Source organism: Triturus cristatus, chromosome 8 (genome assembly GCF_964204655.1).
Source record: "Triturus cristatus chromosome 8, aTriCri1.1, whole genome shotgun sequence".
Classification (NCBI taxonomy): Eukaryota; Metazoa; Chordata; class Amphibia; order Caudata; family Salamandridae; genus Triturus; species Triturus cristatus.
This window is the reverse complement of record NC_140591.1, coordinates 157,136,647-157,153,630: the sequence shown is the minus strand read 5'-3', so window position 1 is coordinate 157,153,630 and position 16,984 is coordinate 157,136,647.

The window sequence follows — 16,984 nt, the reverse complement described above, 5'->3', positions numbered from 1 at the left end:
ATACTATTTCCAATCTTCAAACCTTACCTTTACTTTGTAGTTTCTGTTCACATTTTCCAATACGCCAAATAATATATCAAAAATTTTGCTTTGAAATCATCCAGTATGAATTCCTTAAAGTATCTTTACACCTTCCCACTAGGCCGAATGATGTATCTAAAATATTTGTTTCAGAATTATCAAGTATGAGTTGGGTAATTCATAAGGCAATCTCGGTTTCATTTCCCAGTGTGTATCGTTGCCGTGACTCCAACCATTATTACACTTTAAATAAACTGTATAATGTTCACTTGTAGTAGTACTTTCAGCATGGAATACTTGACTAGCAACAACATTTTTAATTTTGGTTTCCACTTTCCTTCCATTTGGTCTACAGTGCTGCAGCATTATAATCAAATATTTTCCATATCTTTGTAGGCATAATGTAGATAGCAGTGTTGATTTACAACGAGAACAGCTTATCTCGTGATCAGCTTCTTTTACTAATTTGGAAAATGGTACAGATTTGCAGTCAGGTATTGTCAAATATAGAAATCGTTCTCTGTCAACTATAGCGCTTGAAGTTAATGAACACTGTTCACATTTATGATCCCATTTGTAACTGAGTCCAAAAAAACTCTCAATCTGACTTTTTTCATCTTCTAGTACTCCAAGCATAACCATCAGAAATTCTTGTGCATCTTGTTGTATATTAGCACTGAACGTCAAAGATCCAGTACATGTATCCAACAGTTGGTGAATACCAGAAGCAGAATGGATCTTACTTCTATCAGTTCTCAATTCTTGAAATAAAGTATAAAGTGCCGTACATAATCTTTTTTCCTGACTTTCCATAATTTCACCATAAATATCTTCGAGATAAAATATAACGTTTAGAATAACTTTACCATAGCAGTTGACACCAGAAGCATTTTCTAATTGGTATCCGACAAAATCATCAATTGTTTGTATTTTCTGTTTCTTTACATCTTTTTTTCTTTTGATTTTCTTTCTGCTTTCCAACGATAGTTGATTCTTCAACATGTTTGCGTTTTGAACACACAACACGTTTCTCATAAATAGGATATTCACTAAACTTGGAACATAAAGCCTTCTCAAACGATTATATTCTCTTACACAATTAACATCAGCACTAACCTTGTTCTCATCAAAATCAAATAAATACAAACCAGACAACTTTCTAACTCGAGATAATGCAACATATACCATTTCCTCTTTAAACACAGTTCTTCCTACATTTACCAAAGCATTATCTACACTTAAACCTTGAGATTTATGAATAGGTATTGCATACGCTAAACAGAAGGGAAACTGTTTTCTACGAACCTAAAAGTCTTTAACAAGCATAAAACGTACAGCACAACACGCAATCTGTCTTACCTCTGTAATCTGATCAAATTTAACTTTCAAGAATGCAATTCCATTTCTATTTTGATAGTTCACAACATCAACAACTTTTCCCATTGCTCCATTCACTAAACCTTCTTCTACATTCAGATTACGCCTAATATTACCCAACAGTTTAAACATACATCTAAAAAAATTTCTAAGCCAGCAGTTTTTGATACAGACTTTTCCAGAGAATCCAATTTAGTCTGTAGTTTTTCTGAAAGAAGAATTATTATTCCTTGATGCTCGATTTTATCAATAACTTCAATGTAAACTATTTCTTGATTTCCTAATTTCATAAGCTCTCTATTAAATGTATAAAACTCTTCCACTGTAGACATTCAGCAAACTATAGACTTTTTTCTTTCATTTTCTTGTACATTACTTCTGCTTGTGTGTTTTCATTTGTAAACAAGTTCTTTAGTAGACGACTTTGAAAAACTTGTTTACCATGTTCGCTTAGAACACCAATTCTTACATCTTTTAGAATATTTGCATAATCTTCATCTCTTGCTTGTCGCATATTTTGAGTGAATTCTTTATATTCAAAATTTAACCACAGATTCACATTTCCAAAACTTCCCAAAGATTTCTTTGTGTCTTCATGTAGAAGAGTTTTAAACACTGGTTCTCCTTTTACAGGGGTTAGTTGTAGTAGATCTCCAAATACAATTAAATGTTTTCCTCCAAAGAGAACGTCATAATCTGTTTTTAATACCTGTTGCAATCCTAAGTGTAAAAAAGTAAACATTAAGTTTGAGACCATGCTCACCTCATCAATAATGAATAGTTTCATTTTCTTCAGCACTCTTGACACTTCATGAGAAGCTTCTCCAGACAACTTCTGATATTGTAATTTATTATCATGTTCAACTGGTAACATCAGTAATCTATGCAAAGTAACTCCTTTAACATTGTGTGCAGCTAATCCACTTGGATCTGTTACCACAGAACATAAATGTGAACCAGAAGTTTTTTGAAGATAACTGGTCAACACTTTAATTAAAAAACTTTTACCTGTCCCAGCTTGACCACTGATGTACATCAGAAGAGGTTTAAAATGTGAACACACACATTCTTTTTTTTCATGCAACAAACCATGTTCTATCTGTTCTCTCACTTGTACATATATTTCTTTCTGTTCAACGTTTAGTTGTTCTTCTAACTTTTCCAATGTAATATTCTCCTTGTGTGCTTGTTGTATTGCAATTTCGACCTCATGCATAGCAATTGCTGCTTCATTTTCCAGTATTGGTTGTCCAAGAGGATCTTGACTACATTGACCACTACTTTGACTATCTTGAGAACTTTAATTAGCTATTCCAGCTGTAATAGTCTTTTCCTGTTCAACTTCATCATTCAACTTTTTTAAATATGTAGGGAAAATTGTACATGCAATGCTATCTTTACATGCATTAAAAGAATCTTCGTAGCAGTCAAAGTCTCCAAGTAATTCACTTTTGCTACGCCATGGTTTAAAGAGTTGGAAAAGTGCTAAATAGTAAAGTTCTCGCTTATCTGGAGTTTCACAACTGAGTTTCTTGTGGTTTATAAGATTACCCTTTGCATGTTTTACTAAACAACCATGACATCCAACTACTGCATATTTTCCTTCTTTTAAATTCTGTTTAACATTTCTATTGAAGCTGTAATGTTGAAGTACTTCATACAGACATAGCTGTTCTAGATCTCGACTCCTTTTCGGATAGTATGTGTTCAACATATTAGTTTTAAGAAAGTCTGTACTGTCTGGTTAATTTGCTGCTAAGTATTCAATTTCTTCTAATAATTTCAACACTCTATTCCTTGAGCAGGCAAGACCTAAACTTACCCAAATGATTCCTCATGACTTTGAATATAAACTTGAAGAGCACAAGCAGTCTGAACATTCATAGGATCCAATTTCTCGGTGGGAAAGCATTTTCAAAGTAAAGCTGTACAATTTTTTGCCAAGGCTTTTCTCTTCTGCAATTTCTTCCCACATTTGTTTCATCTCTGTTTTTTCTGATTTTGTTATGTACGATGTAACATAACGTGCAACAGCAATTGAGTTATCTGCAACATACTGGATGTAGTCATTGATATACTTTGCGACTTCTGTTCTTTTTAAGTTGTAGGTATTCTTTGGAGATTTCCGAGTTATTGTGTGCCTTACAGAAGAAAAAAAAGAATTTACTCTTCCTTTACAAATGACTGGACGTGGAAAACCAAACCGACATTTGGTGTAAAATTTTCCTTTAGACTTGTATTTTCTTCTGCAGTACTTTCCAAAACGGTGACTTTGGAAACGTAAAACTTGCTGTCTCAACCTTCCATCTCCTTCTTCTCTTGGAATCTCACATGTCACATACTGTTTGATGAAAGACAATACTGTTTCATCAGAATCAGTTCCAAATTTAGGTGCATCCTTGATCCATAGTAGCATATGTATATGAGGTGCACCTCTTGCTTGGTACTCCTTTCTCCAAAATAAATCGGTAAATTCTCCAAGAGGTGGATTCTTTTTATTGCAGATAAAAGACATCATAGCTTGAAACCTATGATTAAAATATCTGCACACATTAACAGGATCCAATGAACACAGTTCACCAGGAGTCTATATTTCAACATTTTTTATATTGGAATTCACTTCTCTTAGAAACTCAAGCAAATCTTCCCATGCATACTCTGCACAGCTAAGTGTGATAAACCATATTGGTGTACCTAAGTTCCGTAACATACACTTAAGTTCTCCATGACGACGATACCAATATTCATTTGTTCCATGTTGACATGCCATCAAATTGATTAACTGTGCTTCTAAATTTTCATCTGTTTCTTGAACTTTCTCCACAAATTCTTTCGCAGAAAGAAGTGATTGATGAACTCCAGTTTTAAGTATGTGGTTCACTGCATATGGCAGAGAAGATAGATCACTTTCAAACAAAGGTGAAATATGTATGGAATGCACTGTCGAAATCTAGGATATTCAGAACATAATCTTGTTGACCGATATTCTAAAGCTGGAATCCGTACAGGTCGGTCATCATATCGTCCACCTTCTCCAGTAGGAAACAGCTGTGGAAAACAACGAGCTTCCAAGGTTTTTCTCCCATCCACTCATTGTAGTTCCTTGTGCTTTGTTTATTTGAAATAACTCAATGTTGCTTCCTATTACTTTGTTTGAATGCAAAGGACATATTGTGTAATGTTCATAAATCTCTTCAGTCCTTGACTTGTCCACTTTCTCTATTTGACCACTTGAAATTTCACATTCATCTTCTAAACTTATCACCTGTTCACCCTCATTTACAGTTTTGTAATAAATATTGTTCTCTACAAGATATAAGTAGCCTTTTCAAGTTTATTAACATCCACAAATTCTTGCCATATTTTCCGACTCTTTGTTGGTACACCATTTACTAGAATGACTACTGCCTCATTTTCCTCTTTCTCTTCAGCAATAGTTTCAATATTTTTCTTAAAATCCAAAGGTAAGTACACCACTCTTCCTTTCAGCCCTCTTTGCAAGTCTGTTGGTGGCAGTTTACCTGTTTTAGGCTCTATCCGAATTATAGTTTGAAAAGGATGAACAGATTGAATTAGAACCGACTCATATGTATTCAATTCTGCCAGTTCCTCCGGAATAGCTACTAATTCTAAGTTATTATGTACTGCTCTAGAAGGCATTTTGTTTTCTTCTAATTTGTTGTAAGAGTATTTACATATATGTTGATCACTGCCTAACTCAAATCGACCTTCCACCAACAAGTAAGTTGCAAATTCTTCCCACTTACTATTGTTCTCCTTTTCAATTTTCAAATACAAATCAACATGCCTAGTTTGACTTTTATAATGAGTACGTCGACAACAAACACAAACATAGTTTGGTATTTCAGAGCATACTTCATTAAACTTTCCAATTTCTTCTTCAAACTGATCAGTGCTAATCACTTTCCCATCTCCTTCAACATCTGTAATTGTCAAAATTCACTTTCTATGGACTGCTCTTCTGAACCAAAATATTGCATTTCAATATCATCACACTTTTTTTGAACATCTGATAAAGAACCATGTAAAAGACCTGTATTCAGTTCACTTAAACATAATGCAGGACTTTTTAAATAGTCCAGTTTCCTTACAAACTTCCGCATTTCTGAATGGTGTAATGCTAACATCCTCAAGTGATGTGATGTGATGTGATGCCCATGCTTCTCAGTAAATTTTCTGACATTACATGGATCTAGTCCTTGTACCAACTTAATCTTCTGTTTAATACTTTTCTGTGTATATTCTCGTAGCAAATTTCGCATTATATCAATAGATTCCTGTTGAATACTACAAACACTGCTACAACCCCACTTATACACAGGAGCTTGTGTATGTTTCCCTTGCACTTCTTCAGCTATTAACTCTTCCGCACTTTTACCAACCAATTCCTCTTTTGGAAGGGGACAGCCATCCTGAACTTCGTAGCAATGACCTCCAGTATCAACTGCAAATGGTAAACTATTTTCCTGGATGTAACATTCCTCATTAAAAAAAGGCTCATTAGTAGAAGTATGTTTCCAATGTCCACTAAAGATTTTGCAAAAGTTGGTTCTATTCACAAGTCTTTTTCTTCTACTTTTCTCTTTCAACACTTTGATTATTTTATCCAACACTTTGATACTTTTCAAAATCACAATGAACAACTTCTGTTTTAAAGTGAAAGCAGTATCCACTATACTTTCAATACACTGCTTCTGTTTGAATTGCAGCACTTTCTTTTTATATTTGCAGCATGTTTTCATTAAATTCTGAATCACTCTAGTTCGAAAAAGTCTCTGACGAATTGTTTTTGTCTCCGGGTAACAGATACTGTTTCTTTATCATGTTTTCTTCTCCTGGTATTTGAAATTGAAGTCTGCTTCTCCTTACTTGAAAAATTATTCTTTTTCCTTTGTGTGATGTTATTTTTATTAAATGTTCGTAATATTTTTTTTCAGAAATTGTCTAGTGTTTTTACCAGAAGAAACTGTTTGTGTAGTACTCTCATTTTTTTCTAATTGACAATCTTTCCTTTTCTTCAAATATATATATTTTTTCAATTTTCTTTTCTTTTCAGTTCTTCTAGGCATTTTCACATTTTAATCCAAACAAAATAATTTTCTGAAAAAAAAAGAGATTCAATTATTTTTTACATCTGTTCAATATATTAAAATAATAACATACAATTACATTAGTTCTACTGACGGCTTCCAGAGGCAGTGCTGCAACGTGATGGAGCAGGGCAGGGGAGCACTAGGATGACGGGTACTGCCATAGAACATACAGCAAGTATTAATTTTATTATTTACATACACCTTTACAATTTATATGTAACTGCACTACCTCCTACTTTTCACCTCTCCGCCGCACCCCATCACCCCACAGCACTCCCTCTGCAACCCACCGCAGACAACTATATAGATAGTATTTTTAAAAATTGTAATCTATGTACTTAGGATGATATTATCAACCAAACGGCACACAGAAAAATTACCATTATTAGCCTAACAATTTTATCTACAACTTCGCAAACATAACACTGCACCGAAAGCTTTAAGAGGGGGGGGGGGGCGGTCTGTGGGGGTCTGAGCACCGGTAGTTTATCTTTGAGGGCCTCGAAACAGATCTCTATGGGGCTCTAATTTCGCGCCTCGCAAAGTTAGTCCGTTTTTTTATTTTTTTATTGGACTGCAGTGAGACAGTGAGAGCATGAACATTGCTCACTACTGAGAAGTGGAGACATCATGCCAGGTGAGTTGCGTTGTTGGAGAAAATAAATCCTTTAAGGAGAGCCATTTTCTCTCAGGGTTTCCCTTCTCTTTTTGCAGTGCAGGAGCAACAACATCGTGGCGTGATTAGCAGAGAGACCACAAGGCGCGCAACGCCCATTGCCCCGGACTTCCTGAGACAGCTTCCCAGGCTCTCACACAGAGCCGCACCTGAGTACTTCACAGGTCTTCAAAAGACCATTTGCTTGTAAATGAGGCTCTGTTCTTTTTCACCCCTTTTTAGAGCCCCTACAACCCAACCCCACTCTGCCTATTGCTGAAACAATTAGCCTCCCCCAAAATTTTGCTGTCGTTGCGCCTTTGGAGACGACCACACGCAGCCAACTCCAGCACGACCCTGCTCTCACCTTTCAAAGGGTTTTGTTTTAGTGCTACGAAAACACACGCTTTTCTTGGCTCACTTAGGGGCATTTTATCAAGAACGGCGTAAAATTATCACCGCTTTATCGGCTGAAAACTGCCGCTAAAGCGGCGATAATGAGCTTGATAATATGCCCTTGTGAATTCCCATAGAAGCCCGGGTTCACACCAGAACCTGGGCTGCTATGGGAATTCACAAGGGCATATTATCAGGCCCATTATCACCGTTTTAGCGGCAGTTTCCTGCCGCTAAAGCGGCGATAATTTTAACACCGTTCTTGATAATATTCCCCTTTGTTCTCACATCCCCTCTTAAATACGAAGATAGTAGCTTTCGAATGACCTTTATATTCCTATACTGTGCTTCACATGGAAATATAGAAGTGCAGGTTCTCACCACCCCAAATTAGCTGTCTGGTATACTCTCTCAAATGTAACAACTACAGGTATTCATTATCTGTCAGTCACGGCCAGTTTAAAGCAGTATTCCTATATAGAAATGGTCAAAGCGTTATGTTTCTAAATTAACGTCTCACACTAAAAAGCTGCTTTACATTTCTTTCGCTGGATCAACCTTTGTTGAAAACACCACCAGAGAAGGGTGGTGAACTATGGTCCACAAACAGAAACTCAAAACTTTCTTGTTCTTTATCAGAAACATCTGCCTGTCAATGCTTATCGCCAGCCTTTCCGGCCCCTTAAGAGGCTGGGTGGATGAGTATAATACACGGTATTAAGGATCAGGGGCGAAGAGTGCCCGGAAATAAGGATGGATAGTTGAATAAAGTGCGAGTGGATGGATGGTCAGATGGATGAATGGATAGCTAGATGGATGGATGGATGGATGGATGGATGGATGGATGGAAGGATGAATGGATGCATGGACCAGTACTTAAGATAGACGGGTGGGCTGATAGATGCTTAGGATTGGATCTGGGACAGATGTATATATGGATATATGGGCGTTTGACTGGATGGATGGCAAAGTGCTTACCATAGGCGAGTGGGCTGATGGATGCTTAGGATAAGTGTAGGGACAGATGTATGTATGTATGTAGGTAGGAATGTATGGATGAATTGAAAGATGATTGGATGGCGCAGTGCTTAGGATGGATGGATGCAGGGCTTTAAGTGGGCCGAGTCTGAGCACCGGCAGTTATTTTCAGGAGGCCTTGAAACGGTTCTCAATCGGGCTCTATTTTCGGCCCTCACAAAGGTAGTCAGTTTTCTTTTTTTGGACTGCAGTGACAGCATGCACATCGATGTGCGAATGCTCATTTTGTTCACTACTGAGAACTGGAGACATCATGCTAGGTGAGCCACGTTGCTGGAGGAAGGGAAATCCTTTAAAGGGTGTGTTTTCCGAACGTCGGATAATTGGAGGGGATTTTCTTAAGCACACAATGCTATTTATCTTGATTTAGACCACGCCCCTACTTGCATAGCCCGCACCCCTTTAAGAGGTTTGCCCTGCCCCTTTTACAGCACCCCCCAAAAAAAACTCACTTAAATCCCTGACTGCACCATAGTAACACAGAAATGGTCCAAGCTTCCATTTAAATATACAATGCCACTAAGTTTCATAATTTGCCATCAACGCTAGCAGCCTTCTACCACAGTGCCAGAGTGTCTATCAGCACAAAGATTTGTTATCCACAGAAATGTTGTGTGATTTGTGTAGCGGTCTGCTGGAACGCTCATCACCAAAAGGTATTAAAACATGCAAATTTGCAAGTAAAACATATACCATACCATAAAGTAGTTCATAAATGGGCCCTGTACCACTACACCACCCTCATCCCCATCCTTGCTTAACCTTACGAAATCAAAGATAGAGCCCCAGCAAACCTGGTAGAGCCACTATAGCAATACAGGGACTTAATTTCAACAAGTGTCTGCCGGAACGCTCAGCTACAAAAGGTATTAAAACATGCAAATTTCTGGATAAAACATATAACATGACATAGAGCGCTTTATAAATGGACCCAGTGGCACTACATCACCTTTACTAGCTACACATGTGCACGCTACAGATGTCCGTGTTATAATCAGCAACATACCCACCTCTCCCACCCCCACCCCCACCCCTGCCCTTGCTTAATCTTACGAAATCAACCAACGGGCCCCAGCACTCCCGTTAGCGCCAGTATAGCCATACATAGTCTTAATTTCAACAGATATCTGCCGGAACGCTCATCAGGAAAAGGTATTGAAACCTGCAATTTTGCAAGTAAAACATACACCATACCATAAGGCGGTTTATAAATAGTCCCAGTACCACTACACCACCTCCACACCCGCCCTTGCTTAACTTTACGCAATAAAACAAAGAGCCCCAGCAAACCTGGAAGCGCCCCTATAGCCATACAGAGGCTTAATTTCAACAGATGTCTCCCGAAACGCTCATCAGCAAAACGTATAAAAACATGCAAATCTGCGGGTAAAACATATACCATTCCATACGGCGCTTCATAAATGGTCCCAGTGGTACTACATCACCTTTAGTAGCTAGACATCTACATGTTACTAAAGTCTGTGTTTTAATCACCAACATACCCACCTCCCCCGCCCCTGCCCTTGCTTAACCGTACAAAATCAAACAGAAACCCCCACCATTCCTAGTAGCGCCACTATACCCGTACACGGGGTTAATTTTAACAGGTGTCTGCCGGAACGCTTATCACCAAAAGTATTCAAACATGCAAATTGGGGGGGTAAAACATAAACCATCCCATAGCACGTTTATAAAAGGGCCCAGTGGTACTACACCACCTTTACTAGCTAGACATCTGTATGTTAATAAAGTCGTTTAAACACTCTGTAGAGTGAATAGCAGAGGATGGGGAGAGTAAACAAAGTTCTAATTCCCAAACTTTTGATATACCGTCCCTTTACTGTATGTATATTAAAGACATTAAATGGAATGAAAAAATTGACGAGTGTCTCAAAAGGGATAGTGAAGCTGAGCACCGGTAAAACCTGGACCACTTAAACACCTTCAGCACAGGGACACAGCCTGACAATTAGTATCATTTATGATCACATGTAGTTTACTATTGTCAAGAAAGTCATACAGAACATATATAGAACATTATAATTTCTTTTTTATCTCTCACACATTTATAAAACATCTCTTCTAAAGAAACACTCCTCAACCCCTTCCATTTCATAAGAGCAGACAATCATTAATACGTTTACTACCATATATTTTAGTACATCTACCTTTTTATTATTCGCTAGTCAGAAACTACTATTAACTATACCCAAATGCAAACTAAAAACCATGTTCATATTACATCTCAACCTATGATCAAATGATTCAAACTATGCGTACATATAAAAGGAACGTATCACTTTTACCATCTCCATCTCCTCTCCATGTAATCTCCAAACACTGTAGACGGCCTCACAGTATGACAACCTACCTAGCCTTATATTCAAATCTACCTCTCAGTATCAAAAATAAGACGACAACCTGTCCACATAACATTTTTGGGTTTGGTTTTATCGCTTTTAACTTAATACCATATACATCTCCTACCCCTCCTCCCCACTATTTCCACAAAAAGTTTAATTTGCAAACGTGCGACATTTTGTTTATCTCGCCTGAATACATTAGCAAACCTAAATTAACACTGTACCTCATTTTCAAAACCATACAGTCCTTTAAAGATGACAAACTACACTTCTTCTTTGTGAAAATTCCTAAACATATATAAAGTACTTATTTAACAACAGGTCAAACTTTATGCATATTTTATAACCAATATAAAACACCACACTTTACTAACAGTATATTATTTTGAAATAAAAAATACTTTCAAACTTAAAAATATCACCTCAAATACTTAATCACTACTACAGAACACATAACACACCTTGTTCATTTCTACCTCACCTTTGTAGGTGCATCGCTTTCATCAAGAATGGAACCAGTAATGGCACAATTTGTCTGTCGCTCCACACATAAATACATGTAAAGAACAAATCAGAATACTTCATTACTTCATAGACATTCCAAAACTTATCTCCATTGGTTATTTTTGAATTTTCCATATGAAAAGCTACTTAATATTCCGCATGCACATACAGGTCAGAAGTTCAACCTATTTTATCACCACACTTTCTGGAACATTCTATGAAACCTGCAGGTTAAAAGTTAATGTTTTTTTTAAACGTAAGGTTTTTTTTTCAGCATATTCTCGAACATATAACAGCACCTGCGGGTTAAAAGTTCACCATTCTTTTAAGTTCCAAATGTACCTTCCAAATGCAAGTAGCATGTCTGGTTGAGCTGAGCACATTTCATCCTATCATATGGACTCCACGTTTAGACTGCGCTTTATTAACCAATGACAAACATGCTTTTCACGCAACTAATATGCACCCTAGTTTTTAGTACCCAATGCTTATCTTCCAATCAATTCTCATTTTCTGTGCAAAAAAAAAGATTTTTCCCCATCTTTAAACATATATCTTACTCTATGAAGGAACTGCATGAGCTACAGACATCTTTCCATACCTCCCAGCCATACCTTCAAAATGCTAGTGTGGATCGTAGGACATAGCTAGGTTTTCTGGTGCAAGAGGTATGTAAAACAGAGACATATTTACTTAAACCTAGGTTTACAAAATGTGGACATTAAGTGGTTTGCACAGAGAGGATTGAAGTGGCACCAATTGTTGCCTTTGGTTAAAACCTGTTTGCATCTCCAACACCCTCACCTCATGATTGTGCATTGTGCATTGTGGTGGAAACGACCTAGGCACATTGACTGGGGTAGGTTTGGAAATGCTAATGAAGGACACCTTTCGACAATTGATGTTGCTTTTGCCTCAAACTGTCTTTGTATATTCTAATATATGCCAAAGACAGAAGTGGAAATGGTCATACCAATTTCGTCCTCAGATTGAAAAATCTAGGAAGAATGTCAACAAAGCTCTGTCTGCATACCTCAGAGACCATAGAATGGGGGCGAACTACAACAACAACATACGTTTTGATATAGCTGATATCTACAGAAGTGATGGAGTACACTTCACAGATCAGGGAAATCGAGTTTTCTGAATAACCTGAAGCTCTGCATCCGCACTTACATGTAGCTCCAACTAATAAACAGAAGGGCTCTTTTTAGAGCCGCCTTATAACTGACAACTTAGGCCCGCTATTTTGGGGCCAGGTAACGGCAACTCCCGCACCCTCGTCAAAATTAATTCCCCACACAGCTGTGGCGCAGCGGCCAGACGATCTGACTTTGGAGCACAGAGCTCTCGCTTTAATCACCGACTCTAGCGACAGCTCAGGATAGCACCATGTGACTCTGAGCAATTGCTCACTTAATTTCCACGCCGGCCCCCAGCACCTGCAGACCCGTATGAGTGAGTAGTTTGCACTTTACAAATACCGGATTGATTGGAAACGGCAGAATTGAACTTCACACTCCCTCTGTAGCACCACCCAATCACCCTACAGACGTCACACTGTTTAAAACAAAACTTCCTCCTAGTACGTATGCACACATGCTGACACTACTTGGACAGGTGTGCCGCAGTGGCCAGAAAACATGAGTTCAGAGCACAGGGCTCACGGTTTAATTCCCTGCTCTGGCAGCAGCTCAGCTCAGCACCATGTGACTCTGGGCAATAGCTCACTTAATAACTCACATAATTTCCACGCCCCTCAGACCAATAGCGGTGAGTAGTTTGCGCTTTACAAATACCGTATTGATTTTCCTTCGCACTCTCTGTATAACACCACCTAAGCACCATATACAAATTACCGTGTTCCAAACAAAACTTCCTCCTACTATGTATAAAATATTACTGACACTACTTGCACAGGTGTGGCACAGCACCCAGAGCACATGACTTCACAGCAAAGGACACACACAATTTGGGCTCACGGTTTCATCCCCGAGTCCACCAGCAGCTCAATTTAGCAGCATGACACTCTAGGCAATACCTCACCTAATTTCCGTACCCCGCACTTTCTGACCGGTAGGTGTCAGTAGTTCAGCGGCTTTATCCCCGAGTCCGGCAGCAGCTCAGCTTACACCCCCAACGCCATCAGACCTGTACGAGTGAGTAGTTTGCACTTTACAAATACCAAATTGATTTGATACGGGCGAATTTACCTTCGCACCTGTATAACACCCCCTAAGCACTCTACACAAGTTACAATGTTCAAAACAAAAGTTCCTCCGAGTAGGTATAACTACATGCTGACACTACTTGCACAGATGTGGCATAGCGGCCAGAGCACATGACTTCACAGCATATGACACACAGTTTGGACTCACGCTTTCATCCCCTACAGCAGCTCGTCTTAGCAGCATGAGACTCTAGACAATACCTCACATATTTTCTGTATCCAGCACTTTCAGACCAGTAGGGGTCAGTAGTTCGTCAAAGTAGGTATAAACACATGTTGACACTACTTCCACAGGTGTGGTGCAACGGAGAGGGCACCTGAGTTCTAAACATAAGACACACAGTTTGGGCTCACGCTTTAATCCCCGAGTCCCGCAGCAGCTCACCTTAGCAGCATCAGACTCTAGGCAATACCTCACTTAATTTCCGTAGCCCAGCACTTTCAGCTCGGTAGGGATGAGTAGTTCGCTTCGCACCCCTGTATAGCACACCCTAAACACCCCACAGAGGTTACAGTGCTCCTACCCTCCTCTTTCCTCCTTTTTTCGCCCTTTTTTCCCCTTACTCGTTTCAACAGAATCACAAAATGGCTGCCAACTCTTCCTAGTTGCAACCGCTCGCACCGCTCGCAGCCAATAAGCAGCAAGCTCGTGCTTGTAATGCCTCAGCCAATCAGATGGCAGAATTCCCAAATATCGATATCTGTAAATTTCGATATTTCTCCAAAACTAGTAAACGGATTTACACCAAATAAACAAAAGCGTGCTTTCTAGACCAAGCCACTTCTCCCTGCCAAATTTGGAGTGATTCCGTTCACCCGTTCGACCTGTAGCCTGCTCTAAAGGTTCCTATGGAAATTAACATGGAGAAAACATGTTTTTGGACCCCCCTTTTTTCTCGCCCCCCCTTGACAAATCACCCCCCAAACTATCAACATAGGAGCTGATATGAAAAAAGAATTAGTTTGGAAAATTACATGAAGATTCATCAAATGATTCATCAAACAATGCCTACGTTATAAGCAAAACAAACAATGCTCTTCCTATGGAAACTTGGTCCTAACTATAACTACCTACTGGCGACCGCCAGTAGGTAATATATATATGCTAAATAAAAGAATTAAAATATTACCAATCATGTGAGCGCGCCTTCCTTCGTGGGTGAAGGAGTTTGTGGACATTAATATCGGTTCGGTCCCGCCGAAAAGGATGCACCACCCGACAAGAGCACCACAATGCCCTGCCATGGACCAAGTTTATTTGCAGTCGGAAGACACACAGGGGTATTGGCTGCCACCTTGAACTGGCCGAGGTAGGGGTCCGCGTAGCCTTCAAAGTGGGCTTGCGAGGGAATGTGATTGGAAAAACAGCAGGAGAATAATAATTAAACGGACATCTGTAGACCAGGCATTCACCCACTGGAGGGCTGGAAATGTGCAAACCACAAGTCCCACAATGCAGTGAAAGCAACACCACCGAGGAGGTCCAATGGGGACCAACAGTATAAAATCAGCAACCTGCTGGGACGGAAAGGCTTTGCAACGATGGAAATGCCGGACTATAACCTTTGAGAAAGGTCGCTGAGACTGAAACGCGTCAAGGTGCTGATGAATATAGGCCCCAGCTAGGCCCGCAGGACACAAGGGTTCGCTCTCCTGCAAATGGAATCTACAAGGAAGTTGGCACGGAAACTGCAAAGTACAAAGACAAAGTTTATTAACCCTTAAGGGTGGTCCTACAATCCATACAACACTCTTCAGTATTGCATAGAGTAGCACACCGAACTTGCATACACGGTCCCCTTTTATACACAACAGAGGGGTTCATAAGTGGGTGGATACAACATGAGGCAAAGAGTATTACCTTTTATGGTCATTTTTGATACAGAATCAATATATGGGTGGAGCTAACACATTCCTTAAGCCCGCGAAAACATGGTCAAGCAAGGACTAACTGATAACAGATGTGGTCAAGTCTGGGCATGCGCCAGACGGACAAAGGAGCTATTTATAGACTGTTACTAGGCAGATTACAAGAGCAACTAACACGAAGATAGGACTCTTCTCGTGCTACGCACGTGGAGGCATGACAATACAAAATGGAGTCCAGACTTTAGTCAACATAACGGAAGAAACTCGGTCCTAAAGGGGAATTCATGTCTTTAGTGAATGCTTACTCACATCATTATTTCAATTTTCAACAGACGACCCTTTCAGCATTTACTGAAGACATCCGGTTTATTAGGATAATCATCGTATATATCAATTTTCATCATTTCTTCTATTTCTTTAGTCAGATGTTTCTGGTAAGTGACATTGGCAATAGCTTTCTTATCAGGAATGCAGAGTGACACACATAGGGAACAGAGTAAAGGACCACATTGGATACAAATGCAACAGGAAAACAGAATTGCTACAATGATACAGAGACCAGTTAGAACCTTCCATCCCCATGTGGTGATCAATGCCCAAAACCATCCAGAAAAGGTCCAAGCGCCATTTTCTGTATGGATTTCAGCTGCAATTTTATGTAATCTGTTAATGGCATTATAAACTGATGGCGTGTGGTCAGGAATAAACACACAACAACTACTTCCGATAATTTTACAAGCTCCACCTCGGTCAGCTAACATAACATCTAACACCATACGATTCTGCAATGCAACAATTCTAGTAATTTGCAATTCTTCCGTAAGATTCCCAAGAGCAGCAGCGGTTTGATTTGTCACAGCCTCTACAACTCTTGTTAACCTTCGAACTTTCCTACTATTTAGGGCAGCTCCAACAAAGAAAAACAATCCTAAATTAAAATCAATATACTGCTGCAGACTAGTGTCGGTCTGGTCCACGTCATCAATTGATAGAGTACGTTTATACCTATTTACAGTCACATTATTCAACAACTTCAAATCTTTATGATAAGATGCAGGTGCCAAGAATACAGGAGGTAATAGAAATGCTACATAACATACTCCAGACCAACCGGCTGGCAAGCGATAATAACCTTTATTTCCACATACGAAGTATGTATTATGGGATGCTAAGAAGGTACTATTATTCAACCCGTCGATGTTTAGGATAGTGATGCAATCACTAACGCCAACAGGAATATAACCCACACTCTGGACACACAGGTCCGCTTGAGCTTGTGCCACTTGAATCACAAATCGGTCTTTCCCCACAGTGTCTCTGGTGTTCGTGAAAATATAGGGAATCGATTCATTGTCCGGTCGATACTCTTTCCATTCCCAAATTGTCCCATTCGCTTGTGGATATCCATCTTTATCTT